Source organism: Vulpes vulpes, chromosome 8 (assembly GCF_048418805.1).
Source record: "Vulpes vulpes isolate BD-2025 chromosome 8, VulVul3, whole genome shotgun sequence".
NCBI lineage: Eukaryota > Metazoa > Chordata > Mammalia > Carnivora > Canidae > Vulpes > Vulpes vulpes.
Genome location: NC_132787.1, coordinates 39,442,580 through 39,467,581, shown reverse-complemented (window position 1 = coordinate 39,467,581; position 25,002 = coordinate 39,442,580). Strand labels below are relative to the sequence as shown.

Genomic DNA, 25,002 nt, shown 5'->3' with positions numbered 1-25,002 from the left:
GGCTTCTCATACAGTTCTGAATAGTCAAAAGAAAAAAGTAGGTTAATTTAAACTTGTTTTATTCAGCAAAGGGTTAAGTGAATGTTGGATTACCAGATTGGTCTCTACTTGCAAAGGAATTAGAAACAAGTGGTGATCAACATTAGGTGTTCAAATTTAGACTCCCCCACCCCCTTTGCTGCCACCCACCAAGTGCCCTGTCCTATGCTGGATTTGGAATTTTGTGCACTAGTTGACTAATGGTCATTCTTATGGTGACCCTGTCAACTAGCCAATGTCCCCATCTTTCTGGTATAGTAAAGGCATTGGCACATAATTTGGTATTGGCACAAAACACAGGTGTTAAACTTCACTGGTTGAGACAAGATAAAAATCCTTATGTTTGCCTAAAGTGCTGAATCTTTAGCTTTAATCAGATGTTTACTGGATTTCATCCAACTGAAACTGCATTGAATTGTGAAGGAAGAGAACACATTTAAAGATCATATGTGAAGTGATAGAAATGTATCATGAATGACCATATCTAAAAGTAAGGTGTAAGGAAGGGTTTTATAATATGTAATCTCTCCAGGGTAAAAACCCAATACAACACATAATCTTTTGCACATATTATGTCAATGAACATTTCTAGAAATTATGTGTACAGGTGAGAACTGGAAGTTTAGAGAGGAGTGAGTAGCAGGCCTTCAAAAAAAGCATGCAGTCTCCCAAGTCCTAAAATTTTAGGATAGAGATAAGACTGACAGATAAATGTTATTCAAACCCAAGCAATACATAATGGTTGTTGTAGTAGTAAAAGACAGTGTTTCAACAGATTCAGTACATATGTATTGAATTTCTACTATGTACCAGGCAGTGGGGATATAACAACAACAAAAGATTTCCTTCTTTAGTCAAGAGCCTGTAAGTATGTGTGCATGCACGTGTACATGTGTGCATGTGTGTGTTGATGGTGGAGATGCAGATACTAATTCAGTAAGCCCAAATGTAAAACTGCAACTGTGACAAGTACAGATATCCACATATAAGAGCCTAAAATAGGGCAGCCCCGGTGGTGCAGTGGTTTAGTGCTGCCTGCAGCCCAGGGTGTGATCCTGGAGACCTGGGATCAAGTCCCACATTGGGCTCCTTGCGTGGAGCCTGCTTCTCCCTCTACCTGTGTCTCTGCCTCTCTGTGTGTATGTGTCTCTCATGAATAAATAAATAAATAAAATCTTTTAAAAAAGAGCCTAAAATATGGGGATTTGACTTAATGACATTGTAGCTGATATTTGAATGATGAGCAGAAGGCAAACAGGCAGAAGTTCGAGAAACAGCATTCCAGGAAGAGGTGACAGCATGTGCAAAGATTCTGTGGTGGAAAAAAAGATGATGAGCATGAGAGACTGGGGTGGCAAGAGAAAAGGCAAACAAGCAAGGCAGAGGGTTAAGAGATTTATCTTTAGTGGAAGAACAGTATGACACCATGAGCATATTTAAAGCAAGTTGCAATGGAGTGATATGATCAGATTTGTATTTGAAAATATCTGTCTGGCCACAGTGGAATAGGGTGGATGGACTGAATGGATGTAGGGGACTATTACAAAACTTAGGCAACATCCAGGTAGAAGATGGGACTAGGGAAGTAGTGATGGAGGTAGAAGGTGAATGAATCAGAGGGCCATGAAGGAGGTGAGAGCTTCAGGACATGGGGATGGATTAGAGGCATTGGTTAGAGAGAAAGAGATGGAGGAGAGGAAGAGGATGGCTTCTAGGATTAATAATACAAAGGGTAGGGAATCCCATAGTCATTTCCTTCTGATATCAAATTGAAATATAATTTAGGAATATGTGTAGGGGATGAAGACCGTGAGCATATTTAAAAATAATTTTAATTTTTTTGAAAGTAATACAGGTACACGGTTTATAAAGCCAAATAATGCTATAAGGCTTCTGAGGAAAACCAGCTAGCCCTGCTTCTCTCTTTACCACAAATCTGAGTCCTCAGATGCAACCACATTCAATAATTTTAACAGTTTGTTTCTGGTATTTACTTTTATTCTTCTCCATAAATGCTTAAATTGATATATCTTGAGTTCTTTTTTTCATTTAACAAATATTTGTAAAGCTCTTGCTATGTGCCAGTGTTCTCGGCATGGACACATTAGTGAACAAATCATGAATACCTGTAGTGAACAAAACACACTGCTCTCATGGGGCTTTCACTGCAATGGAGAGAATAAGCAAACGTTTAAATAAAATACCAGTCTAACCATCTCATTATTTAGAGGTGGTGCTCTATATAGAATGGTTATGAATAATATGGAGAAAAATAAGGTTCCATGATGATGTAGGGAATGCTAAGGAAGAAATGTAATGTTAAATAAGAGTGAAGGAAAGGATGACCTTACAAGAAAAGATGGCATCTGAGCAAAGACCTGAAGGATGGGAGGGAGAAGCACTGAGGATGTGTAGGAAAAGGACCTTCTAAGCAAAGGGAACAGCAAGTGCAAAAACCCTGAGCTAGAAGGACATATGGTATACCTGAAGAACAGAATAGCAAAGAGGCCCTTTTTGTTGGAGGAAAGTGAATGAGGGTAGAACAATAGGGGTAAGATTAGAGCTGTAACGTGGACAACATAGATTGTGTAGGGCCTTGTGGGCTACTTTCAGGACTTTGACTCTTACTCTGAGTGATTACCTCTTGTCTCATGACATCTTATGCCCACTTTCTCTGCCTCCAGCATAATTTTTTGTTTAAATCACTGTTTAGTGTTTACATCCTTATCACTAAGTATTATTTTCTGCATTTCCAAGCAGTATATTATGATAATGTTCATTTAATCTTGTAAACATGTAAAAATGCAAAATAATTGCATTTTCTTTACCTGCTTAATTTTCTGTGCATGTATTTATGATTCTCTCCAAACTTTCCAATAGAGGTGGAAAACCTGTCTACTGATCATTTTCTATGTGACCAAATACATCAGGCTCTCTGTCAGTTCCTTTTTTGACCCTGTAATCTTCCATTCTTTCACTCCAATCTTGCCTGTTGTCTCTCTGCCCCAGCACAGCAGAGAGTGGGAATTCCTGGGAATTCATCTCCCTTCTCTCTTAACATTGGGTCTCTGTCTTCCTGGAGTCCATGCTTTCTTCTTTCTTGCCTTGTATCTTTTCTTTTCTTTTCTTTTCTTTTCTTTTTTTTCTTTTCTTTTCTTTTCTTTTGTGGGGGCAGATCCTCTAGTAGGAGGTAGGCACCATTTTGAACATTTGTATGCCTAAAAATGACTTTATTCAAGTCTCAGGCTTGATTAATGATTGTATGGATAAAAGATTCCAGAATGGAATTGTTTTTTCTTCAGAATTTTGAAGGCATTGTTCCACTGTCTCTACATTTCCAATCTTGCCATGAGAAGTCAATGCTTTTCTGATGTCTTTGCCTGTGACGTTTTTTTCCCTCTGGAAGTTAACATCTTTTCTTTATCCCCAGTGTTTTTTAGTGTCATGCTATGTACCTTGGTATGCATGTATTGGACCTCAAGAACTCAATAAAATAGAGGATACTTATTACTTTTGAATTTCAGATAATCTACAAGTAAATTTTGCAATATTTGAGGCATACTTTTACTGAAAGATTACTATTTCTCTGAAATTCATATTTAACTGAGTGTCCATCTTTTTTGTTTGTTTTGCTATATTTTACAACCCTAGAACTGGCTCTTCAATCTGGAGACTCGTGTCGTTCAGGCTAAGGAAATTTTCATGTATTATTTATTTTTCTCTAGATTAAAATATTAGTGTAGGCTTTAAAAGATAAGTTATTTCAATAATGCTTAGAATCAAAATTAACAGTCTCTGTCCCCATGTCTCCCCATCCCTATCATGTACTCTTCAGAAGAAAATCTCTTTCAATTCTTTAGCTCTTTATTCTAAATTTGCATATCTAGAGTGTATTTCTCAATAATGCACTTACATTCTTCCCCCTCCTACACCAATTTTTTAAGTCTTGGAAAAACAAACTTCCTATTATGGATGATAAGGATTTTTCTTTCTTACACCATCTACATTACTCTTCACAATAGACACACACCTTCTCAATCTAAGTGCTTGACATTTATCAGTTTAGTATGTTCTTTTATTTTATTATGATTTTAAATATTATTTCTTGTTGAGCCAAGTAGTGAGCTATGGTATAACTACATTTCCCTTCTTGTACTTTTTATTTTTCTCCATAGCTACTAAATATCTTCTTTTCTATTACTTACTTTTCTATATACTCAATACTATTTGATGCCCAAAAGGAGAATGGGACTTATTAAACTTCCCACCAACAATACAGATATCCTCCTATCCTGATTGAATAATTATAGCATTTTAGGTTGAAAATCACCTCCATTGTCTTCTAGCTTCTAGTGTTGCTTTTGGTAGAATCTGATACTGTCCCAGTTCCTAAATTTCATCAAGCTGTGCCTTGATGTAGGCATATTTTTATTCATTTTCATGGGTGTTCAGTGGGCATTCATGGTCTGAAAATGCCCATTTTTCAGTTCTTGAATATTTTCTTGAATTATTTCCTTGATTATTTTCTTCTACTCTGGTTTTGACTGTTCTCTTTTTTCAGAACTCCTATTAACTGACTTTGGATCTCCTACCTGGTTCTTATATTTCTTTATTCTAAGGGAAAATCACTCATGTGTGTCCTCTACTCTTATATTACACTCACAGCACGACTGGCCACAAAATGTATGTTTGCGGGGGATGGTTAAAAAGGAGCTATTTTCAAATTCTGTGGACACTGGCTGGGTTCTGCAATTCAAATCAATTCTGACACTACCTGGAGACATTATCAGATCCCACATGTTAAAGGATCAGTCCCACGAGACTGTTCTCTTTTCCACTTTAGACGTCAATAGAAAGTCCAGGTTGTTACCTGTCCTTCTAAAGACTTGCTATAAATTGAGGAGTCCTATAATCCCCTCTTTTGGTTCAATTAACTTGTTAGAGCAGCTCAAGAACTCAGGAAAACTGTTTACTTGCTAGATTGCCACCTAATTATAAAAGGATGTAACTCAAGACAGTCAGATGGAAGAGATGCATAGAGCAAGATTGGGGAAAGGGCATGGAGCTTCCCTGTCCTCTCAGGGGCGCCATTTTCCAGCACTTTTACATGTTCATCAACCTGCATGTTCTCAGAACCATATCCTTTTGGGGTTTTGTGAAGCCTTCATTACATAGGCAGTGAGGGAATATATCATTTGCCATTGCTGATCTGTTTAACCTCCAGCCTTCCATTCTCCCAGGAGGTCTCTGGGTGGTGTAGAGGGAGGAGGGAGATGAGATGGAAAGTCCCAACCCTCTAATTTGGGTTGGTTTCCCTGGCAACCAGCCCCCCATTCTTAGGGGCTTTCCAAAAGTTGCTATATTCACTTAAACTCAGATGTGGTTCAAAGAGGCCTGTAAAAGACACCCATTTCACCTTTTTGGATCTGAACCTATTTCAGAAACTAAGGACAAGAGCCAAATATTATAACAATAGATGCCCCTATTGCTCTAATCATTTATGAAATTACATGGGATTTGGCAACAGTGAACCAGGAACCATGGACAAAGACCAAAATATATATTTCTTATAAATCACAGTATCACACTTACTTTACTTTCTGTCTTTATACTTTTTTTTTCTACTTTCTGGGAGAATTCCTCAGCTTTATTTTCTAGACCTATTTAAGTTTTATTTCGGCTGTGTTAAAAAGGAAATCAGGTCAGAGGTGGAGTCACTTCCCTCTGGGCAACCTCTCTAAGAGTGGAATGTTAAACCAATCAATCTAGAATATTCTGGTCAGCATCAAGAAAATATGACAGTGACAATCTGTCATCTGGGCCCTCTCTATCTCCCAAAGGAAGATAAGCTAGTCTGCATGATAGGACTCCCTGCTCTTCCCCTCAGGAGAAGGGATCTTGACTGAAACAATCCTCTCTTCCTTCCTTCCTTCCTTCCTTCCTTCCTTCCTTCCTTCTTTCCTTCCTTCATTCCTCCCTCCTCTTCCTCCCTCTTCTTTCTTCTTTCTTTCTTTCTTTCTTTCTTTCTTTCTTTCTTTCTTTCTCTTTCTTTCTTTTTCTTTCTTTCTTTCTTTCTTTCTTTCTTTCTTTCTTTCTTTCTTTCTTTCTTTTTCTTCCTTCCTTCCTTCCTTCCTTCTCTTTCTTTCTTTCTTTCTTTCTTTCTTTCTTTCTTTCTTTCTTTCTTCTTTCTTTCTTTCTTTCTTTCTCTCTCTCTCTTTCTTTCTTTCTTCTTTCTCCCTTTTTCTTTTTTTTTCTTTTCTTTCTCTAATAACATTCTTGCCCTACCTTTTCCTATAAAGACCTTCCATTTCCATTTCTTAACTACTCAGAGCTCCCCTTTACTTATAAGATGGGACGGTGCCTGATTCATGAATTACTTAACAAAGCCAATTAGATCTTTATATTTACTGAGTTGAATTTTTTTTTAACAACTATTATACTTTCAATTTCCTAGAATTATTTTCTTCTTCTTTGATGCCTCCTTCCTTATTGCAACCTATTCTTGTTTTGAGGATAAAATATTTAAGTGAGGGTTTCTGATTTTTTTTTCTTTGCTTCTGGCATTTTCTGTTTTCTCTGAATTTGTCATTTGTCTTTTTGGTCTGCTCAAGTCTTTCCTCAGATACTTGTAAACTTGAGAGTAACTTTATTTTCAAGAGTAAGGTGTGAAAGGGCTATGCTATGGAGGCTTGTTGAGTGGTGAGCTCATGGCAAGGCAATGTAGTGGAGACTAAGCCATCTTGTTGGGGACTTCTAGGAATTGATGTCTAGAGGCATTTTCTCTTGGATTCCCTAAGTTTCTCCAGGAAGTTCTCCAGTTGTCCATTGGAGCAAGGCAGGGAAGGTGGCAGACTTTTCACACTGAGCATGTAGACACTCATGCCACATATAACCCTTTCTACTTTCAGTACATGCCTTCTGCCTTACTTAAGACCACCTGACCTTGAATCCAGGCCTTTCTGGTTTAGTTTCTTCTCAAGCTTTTTTTTGATGGGGTTTTAGGTGGGTAAGTAGCTTTGTGGGGCTGAGGAGGAGACCTAGATAGGTATGCCTAACTGCAGCCACTTTTTAGACTTCCCCCTTGATTATGTTTCTAAGATATTGGGTGCTGCCAAGTCCCAAGCCTTCATTGACTCCCTGGGAGCAAATCTCCACATCTCATTGATAGGCACTATCATCTATAGGCACTCAATTTCAAATCCTGCCCTTCTCCTCAGTTTCTCCAATGGTTGTTCCTCCAATGGTTGTTCAAATCCTGCCCTTCTCCTCAGTTTCTCCAATGGTTGTTCCTCCAATGGGTTCTCGTCAGCTACAAATTAGCTTTTACTTATATTTGATCCACTATCCTGACTTATTTGTCTTTATAACTTTATCTCCCTGCCCCCTTTAAAAATTTCCCTCACAAGTATTTTAGTAGGGTTTCAGGAGGGAGCAACAACAACAACAAAAATTCCCATATTTTTAATCTGCCATTTTTAACGCTAGGTCAGATGATTTTTCAATGATTTTTTTGGGGGAAAGGGGAGGCTGATGTGTAAAGTATAGTGAATTCCCTGAGAATACATGAAGAGTTGTAGAAGCTATAAGGGCAGACTTGGGGTAAAGCCCACTGTGTATAGTTTATATTCATATCATAAGAAGTGAGCCTAATACAGACCCTTGGCCTCTGGAAATTGTATCCAGACACCTGACACAACCCCAAATTTGAATGCAAAGTGCTTATACAGGCTTTTCCCCAATCATCAGTCTGGGAGAACAAGAAGTCTTCTGTTCTTAGGGTACCCTGGCTGGCTCAGTGGAGCGTGCAACGTTTGATCTCCGGGTTGTGAGTTCAAGCCCTATGTTAGGTGTAGACACTACTTAAAAGTAAATAAATAATTTTAAAGAAGTTTTCTGTTCTCTTCTGAAATAACAACAACAACAAAAAAAACATTTTTATCATTTGCTAAAGTATTATCTTTCACTTGATGACCATCAGAATTTCACAAAGAAACAAAGGTTTTCAACCCCTTGGCAGAGGTTACCACACAAATGTCCCCCCTGGAAAGTATGTTGCTGCTGGTCTTGTGGGTCCAATGTCACATGGCCCGCAACACTTAGCCATGAGGTGAGTTGCTGCCCTCAGAACACCAGGCTTGCAGGATACTTTTGCATCACATTTGTGCTTTACTAAATTACAGTAACTCCATATTATGAAACTTGGGGCTTGTTCCCCAATAGCTGAAATTATAAATACTAAATCTTTTCATTCTACAGGAAGTTACTACACAGGACCAATATCTACTGGCATTTTGGTAATGTATCTTTTCCAAAGCAGTTTCACTAGGTCCCTGTGGTTGCTCTAAGAAGCTTGGAACTGATTGATCTGACCATGTCTGTCCATGGTCATCCTCATTTTACACATGCAGAGACAGAAGTTGCAAGAAGTTGTTGGTTCGTTTGTGTTTAGCCAAACTCTGGTGTGCTCTTGAAGTGCTTTGTGATCACAAACACATGCACCTCACATCAGGAGAAGCAAGGGGTCCAGTTTTTTTTTGCCCAGGGCATGATAGAGGCAGGCCTTGAACATAAGACTGTGGGCTGTGGATCTCACACTTTCCAATAGAAAACAATGTACATGTGTGGTATGGGGCAGGCCTCAAAGGCCTCAGGATATCAGGGAAGAGAGTGATCAATCATGTTGGGATGGCCAGAGAGGCCCATGAAGGTGGTAGGACCACAATGGGCCCAGGCAAGGAGAAACAAGAGCATCCCATGGCCTGGGCAAGGGAGGATCTAGACAGAGGCCAGAATTCTTTCATGGAGGGAGAGATATGCCCAGTGTATACAAAGAGCCCAAGATAAGCCCCTGGGACCAAGGTTGATGGTATAGGGCATTAAGAAAAAGGGATCCCAGTTGACTAGATTGTATGAGGCTTCACTTTATAGGGCCTAGGGGCTGAGCACATTGCTTGGACTTGATTCCATTGAAGTTAGAGAATTAGTGACACAGCATTTAAAAACAACTTTTGCAGGAGTGGCTTTAGGTTCAGAGTGCTCAGCAGTGGCTGATGGGTTGCAGGGACCCTTGGGGGGTTTATGGGGTAGGAGGTGTGGTTTGAGTGAACCAGAGAGCCCAGAAATAGGGGCCAGGTGAGGGACCACCATTGGCATGCCAGAGGAACTGAAAAAAGGCTGGAGATTGTTCCCAAGTTTCTTGGTGCTGTTGCTCATGCAGCTTACCCTCATATCCCTAACTATACTTCCTTTTGTTCTGATTTTCCCTGGCAGGGAAAAGGCTGGCACAGCAAGGAGACCTACACATACATTTCTGGTAGTGGCTGGACAGAGAGGGCCTGGACCCCAACTTCTCAGGAAGACAAGACCCCCTCCTTGGATCATGCGGCCTGACATCTCTCCAGTAGCCTCCCACAAGCAGTCACCAGAATAGAAAAAGCTGAAACCACACCCACCAACATTAAAGATGGGGCCCAGGATGTTGGGGTGAAGCTGTGGGGTGAAGGTGAAAGGTGGTGATGTGGGCAAAAGAGACCAGGTATGGGGAGGTCAGGGTCAAAGGATGCCAGAAAGTGCATGGCTGTGCTACAGACCCACCCAGGAAAAGGGTGGCCATGAAGACTAACAAATAAATATATGGCAAAGTCTCAGAGGCTGTGTGTTTTGCTGCATGAAGACATCAACAGCTAAGTTAAGCAGACAAGTCAGGCACTTGTGACAAAAGCAGGTGGGTATCCAGAGTGTCAGAGCACTTGGGTACCTTTCCGGGTGCCACCCACAGACGATCAGAAAAGGTGCTTGAATACCCTCTGCATTGACCTCACCATGGACAGGCAACATTCTCCAAGAAGGCAACCCATTCTCTAGGAGTTGTTTGCCTCTTCTGTACACATGCCAGTGGGCAAATGTCAGGGTCAGAGCTATATTTCCCATGGCTTTCCCAAGCCTCAGATGATGCCATTGCAGGGTCTCCTAGGAGCAGGAAGGACTTCTTTCTGGTATGTGACCCACATTGCTCTTGTCACAGACAACTTTTCACTCCTGGGCTTTTTCAGAGGATGGAGAGAGAGACTACTTCTGGAAGGTCCTTCCTCCTGCCTGCCCATCTCTCTCTCCAGCTTCCTTCTAGGTGCTCTGGAGGGGGAAATTGTACCTGCTTGTTATTCTTCCAAGTGATGAGGCTGATTCCTGCCCCCCAGGCTTTACTCTCCTAATGAAGTACGTCTAGGGGTTACAATTTGCTATAATGCCTGGACCCTCCTAGATATGTGCTAAATGTGGGCCTTCATTACCACACTGGAAGTCTCTATGTAGGGGACCATAATCTTAGCCATGTGCCCACTTAATGTCTAGCACAGTACCTGACACACAATTATCACTCATAATATGTCTGGTGAATGAGTAAGGACATGTGTGAATGAATGAGATGTTGACTCTTGTTAAGACATAAAGTTAAACTGCTTATTTAAGAATCATCAAGAACTCACACATTATTTATTACAAGTGAGGGAATTGTCAAGCCACTCTGCAACACACACATGTATGCAAAACATGCACACACACACACACATGCACACATCCTTTTCCCTCCTAGGCATCTCTTCTTAGTAGAGAAACCCTATAACTGACATTTCTTGTGAAGGTCTGTTTACCAACCTGTGTCTACCCTTTGTTCCTTCATTTAGCAAGTGTTCCTTGGGTGTCTGTCAGGCTAATGAATAAAATCAATCAACAAAAATCCATGTCCTTATGAAGGGTACGTTCTGGTGCAGGGGCACAGGCAATGGATACAATAAATAACTAAAGTATATTGTTTGCTAGATGAGTATAAAGGTAATAGAGAGAAATCAAGAAAGGGAGCTATGGAATACAGTGGTGGGTGGGGTTGGAGATCAGTTTAACATAGGGAAGACAAGGAAAGCCTGACCTAGAAGGTAATGTTAGTAAAGAGTCTATGGCTACAGAGCAGTAAAGAGAGGTTGTCCAGAGGTTCCCTTTCAACTCATACCACTCCTAGGAAAGTTGGGGACACAACTGATATTGGCCCCAGCTGGGAAATGGCAGACAAGGTGTTGTCACGTCTCGGTGGAAATCAAACCTAAAAAGGAAGCAGGAGACCAAAAAACCCTGAGGCAGAGACAATGGGGAAGGAAAAGGTTGGGTGGGTGGAATGGACCAGCAGAACCCCAAATCAGTATGAGAAAAGAAGAAAAATCATCAGGAGGCTGAGAAGACCTCTATCGTGGCCCCTAAGGTGGGGCCATGGGGGCCTTGTCCAGAGCAGATAGATGAAGGAGGATGGCCATCCCTCATGCCATAAGCAGGAGGCCTAATCTCACAGGCTGCTCTCAGGCTGTCCTACTCTCTGCCATCTGACTGTCTGTGGAACACACCATTCTAGGGTGATTATTGTCTTTGTTTTAGGTGAGGTATCAGGTCACTCTTGGGTGCCTTAGGCAACTATCAGAAAGATTTTACTTCTTAGGCTCAGAAGGGCTGGCTAAAGATGAGGGAGCTCTGTAGGCCACAGATGGAATGGGGTTGAGAAGAATCTCTGTTTATCTGTTCAAGTGCATGACAGCCACAACATGGTATAGTGGAAAGGCTTTTGGGCTGAGACTCTGGTGCCCCGGGACAAGTCCTGGTCCTGCCACTAAACTCACTGTGTGATGTACATCAAAACCTTTCACCTTTTTATCCTTGAGTCCTCTATTTCATCTGAAAAACAGAGAACTGGACCAAATGATCTCCAGTATCTCTTCCCACTTAGTAATTCCGAGATCTTGAGCGCCATCATGTGCATGATTCTGATTCCATTTACAACGAGTGAGGGTTTTCCCACATCATATGCAATTCTTTGACACCAGCAGGGTGTCCTACAGTCCAACTCATTCTGACACTGTCTACCTGGAAGTGGCCTCAGGCCCCTCAAGCTGAGTGTTCCAGTCCCATGGGACTGCTGCCTCCACCCCACTTCAGACTCCAAGTTGTCACCTGTGCTTCTGGCTGACCAGTTTCCACAAACCCTCCTTGGTTTCCAGGAATTTGCTAGAGCATCTCAGGGAAGTCAGAGAAATATTTTACCTATTAGCTTATTGGTTTATTATAAGAGGATAAAACTCAGGAACAGCCAGATGAAGAGCTATATTGGGCAAGGTGTGGGGTGAGGGGCACGAAACTTTCATGCTTGCTCCAGGTGCACTACTCTGCCCAATCTCATGTGTTCACCAACCCAGAAGCTCACTGTACCCCTATCCTTTGGGGGTTTTATGGGAGGCTTTATTCCACAGGCATGATTCATTAAATCATTGGCTATCGGCAGTTGATTTAACCTCTGGCCCCTCCCGCCTCCCCAGAGGTCAGAGAGAAGGAACCAAAGGTTCCAACCTCCTAATCACTTGGTTGGTTCTTCTCGCTACTAGCCCCTACCCTTGGGAGCAGTCCAGAAGTTGCCTCGTTAGCATAACAGAAGACATCTTGATATCTCTCACCATTTAGGAAATTCCAAGTTTTTGGAGTTCTGTGAAGAAACAGGATGAAGATCACATATGTATTTCTTATTGGAAATCACATGATAATGTGGATAACTGAGGGCAAATTAATTTCCAGGTACACAATGGAAAATGAAAGCCCTCTCCCCCTGCTTAGGGAGATTTGTGTGGATTCAAGTCTTATTAAGCATCTATATTCAATGACAGTCAGTTATCATAGCCAGGTGACTCTGGCACTTAGTAAAATTATTCTGGTGTCTGTGCAAGAATGGCAGATTTATGGATTACCTATGGCATAGGGTCGTTGTGAGGACAAAATGAATTAATATTTAAGCAGTGTCTAGAACTGTGCCTGGCCTGCAGAAAGCATGTCTAAGTGCTCACCATCATTATTATTATCATCCCTATTATGGGATGGGTCATATAGACATTATTCTCCTGCTAGGGATGAGTGGAACTTCTCAGTCTCATTTTCATAGAGCTTTATACTCAAGCCAGCAGACCTGATGGAACTCTTGGCCAGGAATCGGGCTCTGTAGGCCATGTGGGAGGATCCTTCATCTCTCAGCTCAGTCTTAGAATACAAAGCCAGCCTGGTGGTCATGGCAGAGTCAGTGAGATTAGGATCATGTGTGTCAGGTCGTTGTGAAAGCACAATGCAGTGATGTCTGTGAGAGTGCTTGGTGACCATCAGACTTCCTCCAAACATAACAGGTTATGAGCAATACTGTGTCTTCCTCCTGGTTGAACGATAGCCTGTGAGTTCAACTTAGTCATAGAGCATCTCAGAGATGAGAGATCAGCTGGTTGACCTGCACTCCACCACGCCCAGCACACCCCGGAGAAGTGAAAGTGGTTTGTCCATGATGTGAAAATGGCTGGAAGAGACTTCCTGCATAGGTGGTCAGAGCTCCTGGCCTTCAGGCTTCTGGCATGTTGCCGACCCTGAGGCCTTTAAGCCAGAGATTAAGCATGCTTGTCCCTGAAGCCACAGCCTCCCATGATGGCGGTGATAAAAAACAAAACAAAATAACTTCCTCCAAAAACTGCATGTACTACTGGGGATGACATATGGGAGAATCTGGGTCTTGCTCATCAGCTTGGGATCTCTGAAAGGTGCCTTCCCCAGTTAGGATTCAGAGCCACTGTCCATTTCTGACAACTCCACTAGAGGGAGCTACCACCACCTGTATTTGTCCTATAGGCCTATAGGGGGGTGGGGTGGGGGAAGACCCTCAGAGCTGCCCTTGGGTGCCCATGGCACTTCTTGATTGGAAGAGGTCATGAGGCATCACTTAGGTCATTTCACGGGGTCCTTGCATGACCAACCAAACCTGTTCTGTGAATCCATGCAAGGCTGAGAGTCTGCATTGCCTTCTTCAGCGGCTGCCCTGCTCTCCCCACAGCAATCCCCAATGGCTAGAAGTCCAGTGAATGGGTGATGACCTCCACTCCCCTTGCGTGCCCTTGCTTGAGCACGAGGAGGTGCTGTGTGCAATGGTAAACATGGCTCCTCAGAGATCCCAGGCTCATGTGGTGGGAACCAGGGCTTCAAAGACCTCCTGATCCTATGGCCTGTGAAGTCAAGTGGGCATCTTCAGGAGTCTCGTATGGGGGTCCCAAACTCCTGGAAGAGGCCACAGAGCAATGAGGAGCAGCAGGAAACTTCTCTGGAAAGCCTACACAGAGGCCTGGCATCCTGGGGACTTCTGCCCAATTTGCTCTCTGTGGAGGGAAATTATCCATAGGATCTGGGCAATAACATGGCAAAGGAACCAAGTATTTTTGAAAAAAAAAAAGATTTTCCACTTCAAATACCAAAATCGCAGAGATTTTCCAGAATCTCACCAGGCCAGGGATCAGGCTGGGTTATTTTGAACTCCTACCAGGATAGGTGACCTGTGTACAAACTTTCTCTTCCAGAGGGAGTCTTCAGCTCTGGGCCTCAATTCCCTCCTCTGTCAAGCAAGGGGTTGATTTCAATGATCTTCAAGATCCCCCCCTGCAACAGCCAAATGCTCAGTTTGTCCTCATGTATTGTGGCTCATTTGTCACCAACTCTCTGTTCTCTATAGTATGAACTATGTTAAAAGTTGTTTCCCTCCTTCACATAAGCATCTTTTATTTTTATTTATTTATTTATTTAATTAATTTTTTAAGAAAGAGAGCATGCATACCCAAGAGCACACAGGTCGGAGGGGTGCAGGGAGGGTTAAAGGGAGAGGGAGAAAGACAATCTTAAGCAGGCTCCATGCCCAGCATGGAGCCGGACACGGGATTAATCTTACCATCCTGAGATCACAACCTGAGCAGAAATCAAGAGGCAGTCATTTAACCGACTGAGCCATTCAGGCACCCCTATATAAGCAACTTTTTAAAAATATCAGTAATAATAAAATTAGGTTGACCTCTTAGAATCAGTCAACTCATCAGAAATGATTCTGAGCTCCTCTGTGTTTGACAGGGTCACAACAGTAGGCTGGAGAAGTCTAAAAGGAGGACTAAAGTTTACATTCCCTGTGTCAACAATCATTGCCTGTTGTCTGGTTTCTGTTTTGGTTCTCCTGGCTTTTGACAGGCTAGTGGTAGCTCTTCGGGAACTCTGAGAGGTTGCCCCACATCCTAGCGACAGGGTCCTCATTTCTAAGCACTGCTTAGTCTCTCAAAGTTGCCTCAATGGCTCAAACTTGGTTCCAAGTTGGATTTTGATGAAAAAGGAAGTGGACAACAGCAGGAGTGTATGGGGGTTTCCTTAGAGGCAAATCTGGGAGGAGGCATTCCGTATGCTGATCAATACATTATTCCAATCAATATGGTGTTGGAATAAGGAAAAACCATTTTCAGGGTTTTATGTTTTTGTTTTTGTTTTGCCCAGTGCCTTGATAATCAAGAAAGGCTTCTGGACATTACTATGAGCAAAATACCAGGGCAGGTTTGGGCTAGGCCAATCAATCCTCATTCTTCACTGTGGATCTGAATCACCTGGAAAACTTGCTAAAATGAAGATTTCTGGGCTCCAACCCCTGGCCTTGCAGATTCAGGTCTGAGAAGGGTCCCAGGCATGTATTTCTATAAAGCTCCCACTGATGCCAAAGCTGCAGGTCAGGACACCGCACTTTGAGTAGCATCGACCAGGAATGCAGTGAGGACTCCTGTTGTCGTCTACACCCAGTGCAGAGAGCACTGTGCAAACAATCAGCTGGGGATTGCTGAATTTATAGGGAGCAGTCCATGACGTAGATGGGTGAGTAGCTACATCTCCAAGGAAACAAGGCCAGTCCCTTCTCCACCCCACCCCCACCCCTTAGTCAATGAGCAGCCTCCTGCTAATTACCACGTTTGAGGGAAGCATCGTCCTGCGGGGAGCTTCGGCCAGCAGGGGGCGCCAGACGGCTGCTTCACAGGCCCGAGGGTCGGAGAAGAGGAAAAATACTGAAGAAAGGGAGCAAAACCGGATCCGCAGCACCGCACTGCAATCCTGAAGTGCAACACCAGGGAGAACTCTGGCTTGGCCGGGAGCGGGGTTTGTTTGCTTTTCAAGTCGTTTGGCTCCCCCCACGCCGTTGTCTCAGCGCATTCACGGTGACCGCGTCAGGCAAGAGGGGCGCGCGCATGACACGATGCTATCCCTGCTTTGCAGATGGAGATGAGACAGAATGAATGGGGCTTGTGCAAGGTGGCAGTAGGGGAGCGCCAGGCTCACTGGACCAATGCGACTGCCCAGGTGTGCCGTGGACGGGGTTCAAGCCTGCGGTGGGCTGGCCAGCCGCGAGGTCTCTGTCCACCCCAACCGAGGACCATGATGCTGATCAGACTTTGCTCCTTGGGGTGGGGAAGGCGAAGGAATTCTTTGGGGGGGGCGGTGGGGAAAGACCAAGTAAAGCAGTCCTCAAAGCTCACATACAAAATGACGGAGAGGGTATCCCCCTGTCCTGCGCCTGCAGAGAAGTGTGTCCGGAGCTGACTGTGCTCGGAGCGCACCGCAGGCAGGCAGGCCGCGAGGCGGACCGGCGCCCACTGCCCAGGAACCCACCACCATGTAAGTCCACAGTATCCCTGCCTCTTCCTCACTCAGGGACCCCCCTTCCCCCACTAGGTGGGTGGACACAGGGGAGAGCTGAATCCCCCACAGATCATTTGGAAGGAATTTGCTTTTCTGCCACCAAAAGCCCCTTTCTTTCCTTTCTTGTCATAAAAGTGGCTGCCTAGTGATTTCAGAGAAAGGTACGAGTCTAGGTAACATCCAAACAGCTAAGATCACTGGTTCACTGGATATGTAATTTGAACCCTAATTCATTTGGGGGGACACATTTCTGTGCGTGTGTAACTGTATGCTTTTGTGTGCACATAGGAGTACGACCTCTATGGCAAAGTATGGAGACAAACAAAGGCAGGAAAAATTTAGTTTGTGGACTTGGTGCATTATTTCCTGGATCCACCCATATGTCTAAGGAATCCTTCCCTTGCCCCAATTAGCTTATGAATATCCTCCTGTCCCTGTGACCAACACATGCAAATCCCACGTTCAGATAGAGCCCCTCCTTACAACTAAATGGAGGGACCAGAAGCCTTTATTTTTAGACTGTTGTCTGATTTTTCTCCATCTCACTGTGATGGCTTTTGACATGAGCAAATGAGCAGAGTCCTTCTTTTATAGGTCTAAATGAAAAGGGACGTGTGTGTGTGTGTGTGTGTGTGTGTGTGTGCAGCTCCCACCCTGACCACACTTTTTAAAGCGTTTTTAGTAAGCAAAACCATGTCTCCATGCTGTCCTGTTCCACACAGCTCTCTTTCCTGCCAGCCACTGAAAGGGGTCTCAAACAAGAGCCCATGGGGTTCACTGCCTCCCACCCCCCACCACACTGATGTTCTGGATATGAATTCTGACTTTCCTAGTGGCAGTTTCCAAAAAGGCTTTGTCCCTTGTTGAGTGCAAAAGCCATAGCTCTTCAAGACAGAGCATCTGCCCTCAACCCTTAGCTATTCTGCAGCTGTTTGGATAGCAGGAATTGCCAACATCAGATCCTGGCCTGATGTATTGCGCTCCTTGAACTCGCGTCTTTGGGACGCTGCAGGGCCTGCCCCCAGGTCCTCTCTGCTGCTCTGCACAGCTCTCATTGCCAACTCAGGCTCTGCAGCTTCCTTCTGCTGTCTTGAATGCTGCCTGGTTGCTGGAACCAGGAAGGGGTCCAAGGACCAAGAGTCAGGGGTGGCAGAGCAAGCAGCGTGTGCTATAGATGGCCATGGTGATCCTTTCTCTGTCCTTGTGGGACCCCCATCCTCCCTCCCTCCCTTCTTCCCTCCCTCCCTCCGCCCCAGCCTTCCCCACTGCTGTAACTGACCTGGAACATCAGAGGCAGGAAAGTCACTGCTCCAATTGAATTTTGCTGCAGTTTCTTTTTTTCCTCCCCTAGATATGCTGAGAGCTATTTTTAGCCAGGGATTTTTTTCTTTTTTCTTTTCCTTTTCTCCCTTACCTTTCTTTCTCCCTTCCTTCCTCCCTCCCTCCCTCCCTCCCTCCCTCCCTCCCTCCTTTCTTTCTTTCTTTCTTTCTTTCTTTCTTTCTTTCTTTCTTTCTTTCTTTCTTTCTTCTTTCTTTCTTTCTTTCTTTCTTTCTTTCTTTCTTTCTTTCTTTCTCTTTTTTTTTTCAGGAGATCCACAGTCTATTTTTAAAGCGCTTACAGAGGCCAAGTCATCGTGTTTCTCATAGAAACTTTGGCGTTAGGTGGGAGAGGCCACAGCAAATGGAGGTCAGGGGTCTTCCTGAAGAAAAGAGGGTGGTCAGGAAAGGCCTAGGGAAGGTTGGCAAAAGCTGGACCCAGGCAAGGGGAGAAGAGGCTACTTTTTTTGTGCTGGGGAGTTCATGGAGACCCAATATGCTCCTCCGTCCAATAGCTCAGGGATTTGGGCCAGAGCAGCTTCTACTCTCATCCTGGCAACTGCAATGACATTGCCTTCAAATGTGGTGGCAGTTGGTTTAATTTACCACATTCTTCTCTTCTTTTGCCACATTTCTACACTCAGATCTCTCCCCACCTCCCCTGCAGTGGCACTACTTTATAGAGAGCTGCATTGTGGGAGGTTTTGGACGATGGAATAGGCATGAAGTCAGCCTTGGGAGAGGAGGGGGTGCCTGGCTGTGCCACAGACAGTGGCCAGGGGTGGATCAGCTCTGCATGTGGCAGGGAGGCAGGTGGGCAGGGCTATGGGGGTCACAGGCTCCACAGGAGGAAGAGAGGAAGGAGGAAACCAAACACTCAGAGGTCAGAGTTGCTTCTGGGAAAGCTTGGGAGTTGGTTGGGAGTGATTTGGGCAGAGATGCTAATGGCGCGGCATGCTTTGTGTCCCTGAGTCCTTCTGAGGCTCCCTTAGACCCTGCCTTTCCCTCTTTCATTCCTGGCACTTAGCCATTTGCTTCAGGGCCCCCAGTAGATAGGAGAAGGGACTAGAGTTCTGAGTGCTCCTGAACAGACCCCACGCTCCCCATCCTCATATGTTCCCACCACGACCTGACTCAGCCCATCCCACTGGCCTCTTTGCTTGTTATGTCAGGCTCCATATGAGCCTGGGGTTCTGGGATGCCCCTATCTCTGGACTCTCATTTCCATGACACTAAGTGTGCCCTTCCCTGCCACCCTACTTAAAATTGGCATCTCCCTTCCCAGCACTCTCTAGTGCCCCTCCCCTTGCTTAATTTTGGGTTTTTCACCATTTGACACACCCTATATCTTATTATCTCTGGTTTATTATCTGTTACCTAATAGGTTCCATAAGGATAGGGATATCATTTCTTTTTCTTTGGTGGAGGGGATATCACTTCTTTTGTTCACTACAAATCCTTCAGTGCTTAGACCAGTGTTTGCATATTTTAAGCACTGAATATATATTTATTGAGTGAATTAATAAAAAGAACAAAATGTGCCACGGGAAAATCATCCACGGGATGCTTTATCTCTGACCCTCCCAGTATGCTCTCCAGGCCAGTAGTGCTCAGGGAGGGGAAGAGGGAAAAATAGTGGCCACCAGCCCCAACACACACACACACACACACACACACACACACACACACACACCAGTTTCAACCCCAGAATAACAAGCAATTCAGAACCGTAGAAGGAAGAGACTAAGACATCATTAGATCTAAGCCTCTCCTTTGTGCAGAAGAGTGAACTAAAGCTCAGACAGGTGCAGTAACCTGCCCAGAGTCACACAGCCAACTAGTGGCAGGGAGTGGAAACTGGGTTTCCTGTTGCCAGACTAGAATTCCAGCAGTTCCAGGGGCCACTGACCATTGTTTGCCTAGAAATGTGGGATAAATATTGCATTCCTTCCCAGGCCATGGAGGTAAGTGCCTTCCTGACTCATAGGGAAGAACTTCCCTCAAACTTGGGGCAAACCAATCAGCAAACCAGAGTCCACAGGCTCTCAGCCAGCTGGTGGGCTCAGGCCAGCTATGGAAAAATCTGCCTGTGAAGTCATCTGCTCTCAGCAGGACCCAAACTATGAGCTGCTAAGAAACCGCATCAGCAGAGAGACAGATACTCTGCCTCCAGAAGGTGATCAAGGACTGTGTTAGCCTCATCCCTGGTGAAGTCAAAGTCCTTACCAAGGGGAGTTTGTGGGGCATTGGGTAGGGGGCTGCAAACTCCATGCTTTCCACAGCTAGAGTGGCCCATGTGGAAGTCACCAAGCCATCAGCAGGAGTAGCTGTGTGAGGAGGAGTCAGTGAAGCCCTTCTGATTCTGGAACAACAGTTTGTCAACCAGCTCACTCATTGATAACACTGATGCCCACTTGGTCCAGGATCCCGTTGCCCTGGGGAAACAGAGGTATCTCCAAGCTCAGGGACTCTGTGTCTCGTGGGGAGGCAGGAAATATTTCTTCCTGTCCATCTCCTCAACCCAGGACCCATGATAACATATGTGAATTTGCAAGTACAAATTGAAACGATGACAACCATGTAACTAGAAAATGAGGAAACTAAGTCATAAAGTGTTGGTATTAATCTATAATAAAATGAGTTTGTGTGTGTAGTGTGTGCACTAGATATTTGAATGTATGAGTTACACCAAAACAGACTTACGGCAACTGAATTCATTGCACTATCATATTTACAACATGCTAAGTACTCTTCACACACCTCTATGCTGCATGTCTTCACTATATGCCTCTGAGACCAGCAGGTCAAGGATTTATTGTCTGCATCTATGTTTAAGGAAACAGAGAGTCAGAAAAATTAAATCCCACATCCAAAATCTCTCCCATAGGGAAGTGGCAGAGCAGGAGCTTGAAACCACCACTACCAGATGACAAATGCCAGGTGGGATTAATCAGGGCTGGCTTCAGGGAGGTGGTTCTGAGCCCAGTTTAGGGGGAGGGAACTGCCTTTCTGGCCATGGAACGTGCCAGCCTGGCCAGGACCTGTCTCAGAGGCTGGTAAAAACTGTGTTACCCCAAGGAATGGCTAGTCTGGGAGGGCTGCTCCATTGGCCCTCCCTTCAGGCCCACTCTCCAGGACCACCTGTCAGCTAATCCCCACCAGCGCATATGTGTTAGGGGGAATTGTCAGACAGCAGTCCTGCTGGAGGTGTGTAGTCAGTTAAAAAAATCCTGAGGAACAGGAAGGCTCCATAGTCAACACTGGTGTCTTAGGCTTGGAGTCCCAGAGCTTGAGGGAGAACAACCCATCTTCCTGACCACTGTCCCCTCACTCATGCTGCCCACTGTCTGTGCAGGGACCTGAATGGTGGCCTCCAAAAAGATATGTCCACATCCTAACCCTTGGAACCTGTGAGTGTGACTTGTTTGCAGATGTAATTAAGCATATGATCTCATGATGAAATCATCCTGGCTTATCTGCATGGGCCCTAAATATGATGGTAAATATTCATACTAGAGACACACAAAGGACAGATGAGAGGAGGAGAAAGCCACATGAAGCTGGGGGCAGAGTTTGGAGGCATCAGAAGCTGGAAGAGGCAAAGAAAGACTCACCCCTAGAACCATGGTAGGGATCACGGCCTTGCCAACCCTTTGAGTTCAGCCTACAAGCCTCCAGAAATGAGAGAGGGTAAGTTTCTGTAGTTTAGTTCAGCACAGGGGCTTGGTTCTCTGGTTATTTCTCCTGGTTAGGGTCTCTCCTCTCCATTTCAATCCCTGAGTTTATCCCTGCGGTGACATTTGTCATTCGGATCAAGTGCTCCCTCATTTGTCTACCCCTTGATCACAGTCTGAGGTCAGGGACCCTTATAATTTATGACCTTGTCCCGCATATCTTCATGGGGTTCAGTCCCAAGCAGATGCCTGGGGCAGAAGACACCTGCATGCATCAGTGTGTGTGTGCATGTTAGGCCAGAGGTTGGGGAGGGGGGCTTGGGGTGGTTCACTGTTGGAGGGAGACTCATTGGAGGGAGTGGGAATGAGTCAGACCCTACAAAACAAAAAGGAAGAGTATTCCACATATTGGGAGCAGTGGGGACTAATACACTGCAATGAAGCTGAGTTATTCCATGGGGGTCAGAGGCTAGGAGACCTCTTTAAGACCATCAGGCCCTCCCTGAACACCAGATCTTAATGTGAACAGTGGTCCCTTAAATACTTGGTGCAGTCCTGAAGTATGGGTATGGGTATTAATATTGCCCTCACTCAGAGAAAATAGAGACAGAGAGACCTTGAATACATTCCCCCATGGCCCACAGTTAATTCGAGGGGGAGGAGCTGGAATGCCAACCCTGATAATCTGGGTCTGGGACGATTATGCCATTCTATTTCCCTCTGGATGAAGATGATGTTGGTGGTAGAGATGTAGCAACACTTACAGAGCACTTTCGGTGTGCCAGATGCCACTCAAAGCACTCTGCAGGTATTAACCAGTTCAATCCTCACAACTGCTCTAGAGGTAGGTTCTGTTGTAAAGCAGGACACAGAGGCACAGATTGCATAGGTGAATGCCTCAGGCAAACTGCCCTCTGTTAGTAAGTTGTTGTGGGGGTATAGGAATAAGCACAGTCCTATTTTCCCAGGGCTGGGGACCAATCTCAATACACACCACGTCTTTGTTGGAATGAAAAGCTTGTGTTTCCTGGGCCCTGCCTCTATGGGTTCTAGTAGGAAACTCAGGTGCACCAAGATTCCTCCCACGTGGTGCTAAGCATTCCCAAAGTGTCTCATGTGCTCTAGAATTCGTCCTGGCAGCAGATACTTGGTTCCCAGTGGTTTCCTTTCCTGCTACAGGTGCCCATGACCATGGGGCCCCCTCCTGACTATTACTTTATTCTTCTCCAGCTTCTGTTGCAACTTCTATCCCTTGCCTTAAAAAGTTCCCAAAGTGACCCACATAGGAAAGCAGACTTAACTATCCCAGGCTACTCTGTTCTGCTCTGCCTCAGGGATTTTAGTGAACCAGCTTCCATTCTTTTCTTGCTTCTCAGCCCCATTTTCGTTCCTCACTCCCCCATCCTCTAGCAGCCAGGATCCAGGTGCAGATCCCAGGCCTGGGCCAGCTAAGGAACACCAAAGGACCGTCCTCTTCCCTCCCTTCCCTGCTGATGGAAAGTGTCCATCTAGATGGAAAGTGTCCAGTCTCTGGGGGTCCCTTCATTCCCAGCACACATGGGTTTCTCAGGACAATTGCCTGCTCTGTTAGATTCTCCTCAATAGCCCTTCAGATATGTGCACATGGGTCTGAATAAATGATGAACAAGTTTCTGTTCTCTAGCTGATGTTTTGAGATGAGTCAGATGGGGGAGGCGATCAGCAAGCGAGGGAGTTTGAACACTATGTGCCAGGCCACAAGGGTCATTAAAGGCTATCGTACGATTGCATTAGAACACAGATAGCATCTTTTTAAAAAAGATTTTATTTATTTATTCATGAGGGACACAGAGAGAGAAGCAGAGCAGGCTCCCTGTGCGGGACCTCCCAGGACTTCAGGATCACGACCTGAGCTAAAGGCAGACACTCAGCCACTCAGGTGCCCCTATATAGCATTTTCTAACAGTTACAAGACATTTATTCTTACTGGGTCATCCACGCCCCTTTAAGTCTCCAGTGACAAACCACCAGGTCTCCAAGGCACTTCTGCTGCCCTGGCAAGTTCTGGAGCAAAACTACCCTAGCACCCAGCTTTTAGTTGAAAGTCCCACTGCTTCCAGGAGGAGGTGCTGTCATCAAAGTACTCTGGCTGGGCTAATAGGAGCTATGCAGAGTGGAGAGCCCGAGGCCAAATTTCCTTTGTAAGAAACTGCCCCTGTCTCTATATGTTTTAAATATGGTTTTCTTATTTGTCTTCGAGGTTGTTTATCTGACCATAGTGTTGGGTTTTATAAGGAACTGGGAAAGTCAGGACTACTAACTCAGTCCTAAGAGTTTTCAATGTCTATCCTTGTCAGCATGGCAGGGACAGGGTGGAGGGCACCAGCTTGTTTCCTGAGATTCTCCTGGTCCAAAGAGTCCAACTAAGAGCAGAAAAACATTGAGGAATGCATGGGCAGATACTTCCTTATAGTCCAAGATGCTGTCTGTGGGGTTAATAATAGTGATGAAGATGATCTGATGATGGTGATGATGAGGGTGATGAGGATGCTAATGATGATACTAGCTAATGTTTCTTGAAAAGGAACTCTGTACCTAGCACTGTGCTAAGCCCTTGATATGCAACAGCTCATTTAATCCTCATAGCAACCCTATGAGATAGGTACTGCTCTTGTCCTTTTACAGATAAGGAAGCTAAGGCTCAGAGAGGTTAAGGAACTTGCTTGAGGGCACACAGCAGGTGAATGATAGAACTGAGCTTCCTTTGCAAGGAAGGCTGCCTCCAGAGCCCCATCCCTGAAGTGATGACGTCTATCATGTCTGTTTAGTCCCTGGTTGCCCTTTGTGCATTCCAGATCCTTAACTCATGTGATAGGCTCCACTCTCTCTCCAAAAGTGAAGGTGTTCTTACTCAATAAAGGGGCATAGTGGGTGGACAATAACATGGGGAAGGCAGCCAGAGTTTGTGACTGGGGGTTGGGGCTGTAGGCTGGAAAAGAGGAGAAGAAACTAGAGAGGTACATTGGGTGAGATAATAAGGGTTTTGACTATCAATAGGAAGTTCAAAGATTTTTGAATAGAGAAATGGCAAGATCAAATTTGTATTTTAGAAGCCACTTGCAGTGATTAGGGTCTGTGTAGGACCATCTTATCCATATTCCTACAAACCATACCACTAGGAAGGCCCTTGCTTGCACCCACTTTGAGCCTGTGTGTGCCTAGCAGATAGGAAGCAAGGGCCTTTCCTCCATTTTGTAGAGAAGGAAGCTGAGACTTGTAAGTTCTGTACCATTTTGGCTTCCCTCAGCTCTGAGAAGTGAAGGAACATGCCATGCATCCAGTGGGTGTTGATAGGTGTTTAACAACTGACCCTTTGAAGGGAAAACAACCTTATTTGGAGCATTTGCAAGTTCCCTTTGTATAAATAGCCAACTTCAAGCTA

At 44.7% G+C, this 25,002-nt stretch overlaps 1 protein-coding gene across 5 annotated transcripts in view; it reads left to right on the top strand.

Annotated features, from left to right (window-relative positions):
* Positions 1–25,002, top strand: part of KCNA6 (potassium voltage-gated channel subfamily A member 6) — a 99,969-nt gene that overhangs the window by 33,594 nt on the left and 41,373 nt on the right. For 3 of the 5 annotated variants that reach the window (XM_025995377.2, XM_025995378.2, XM_072766196.1), the window contains one exon: positions 9,310–9,686. The exons of the other annotated variants lie outside the window; for them this stretch is intronic. The gene's annotated coding sequence lies outside the window, so the exon portion shown is untranslated. Of the gene's footprint in view, positions 1–9,309; positions 9,687–25,002 lie in introns of those variants that run through there. 5 annotated transcript variants of the gene reach the window in all.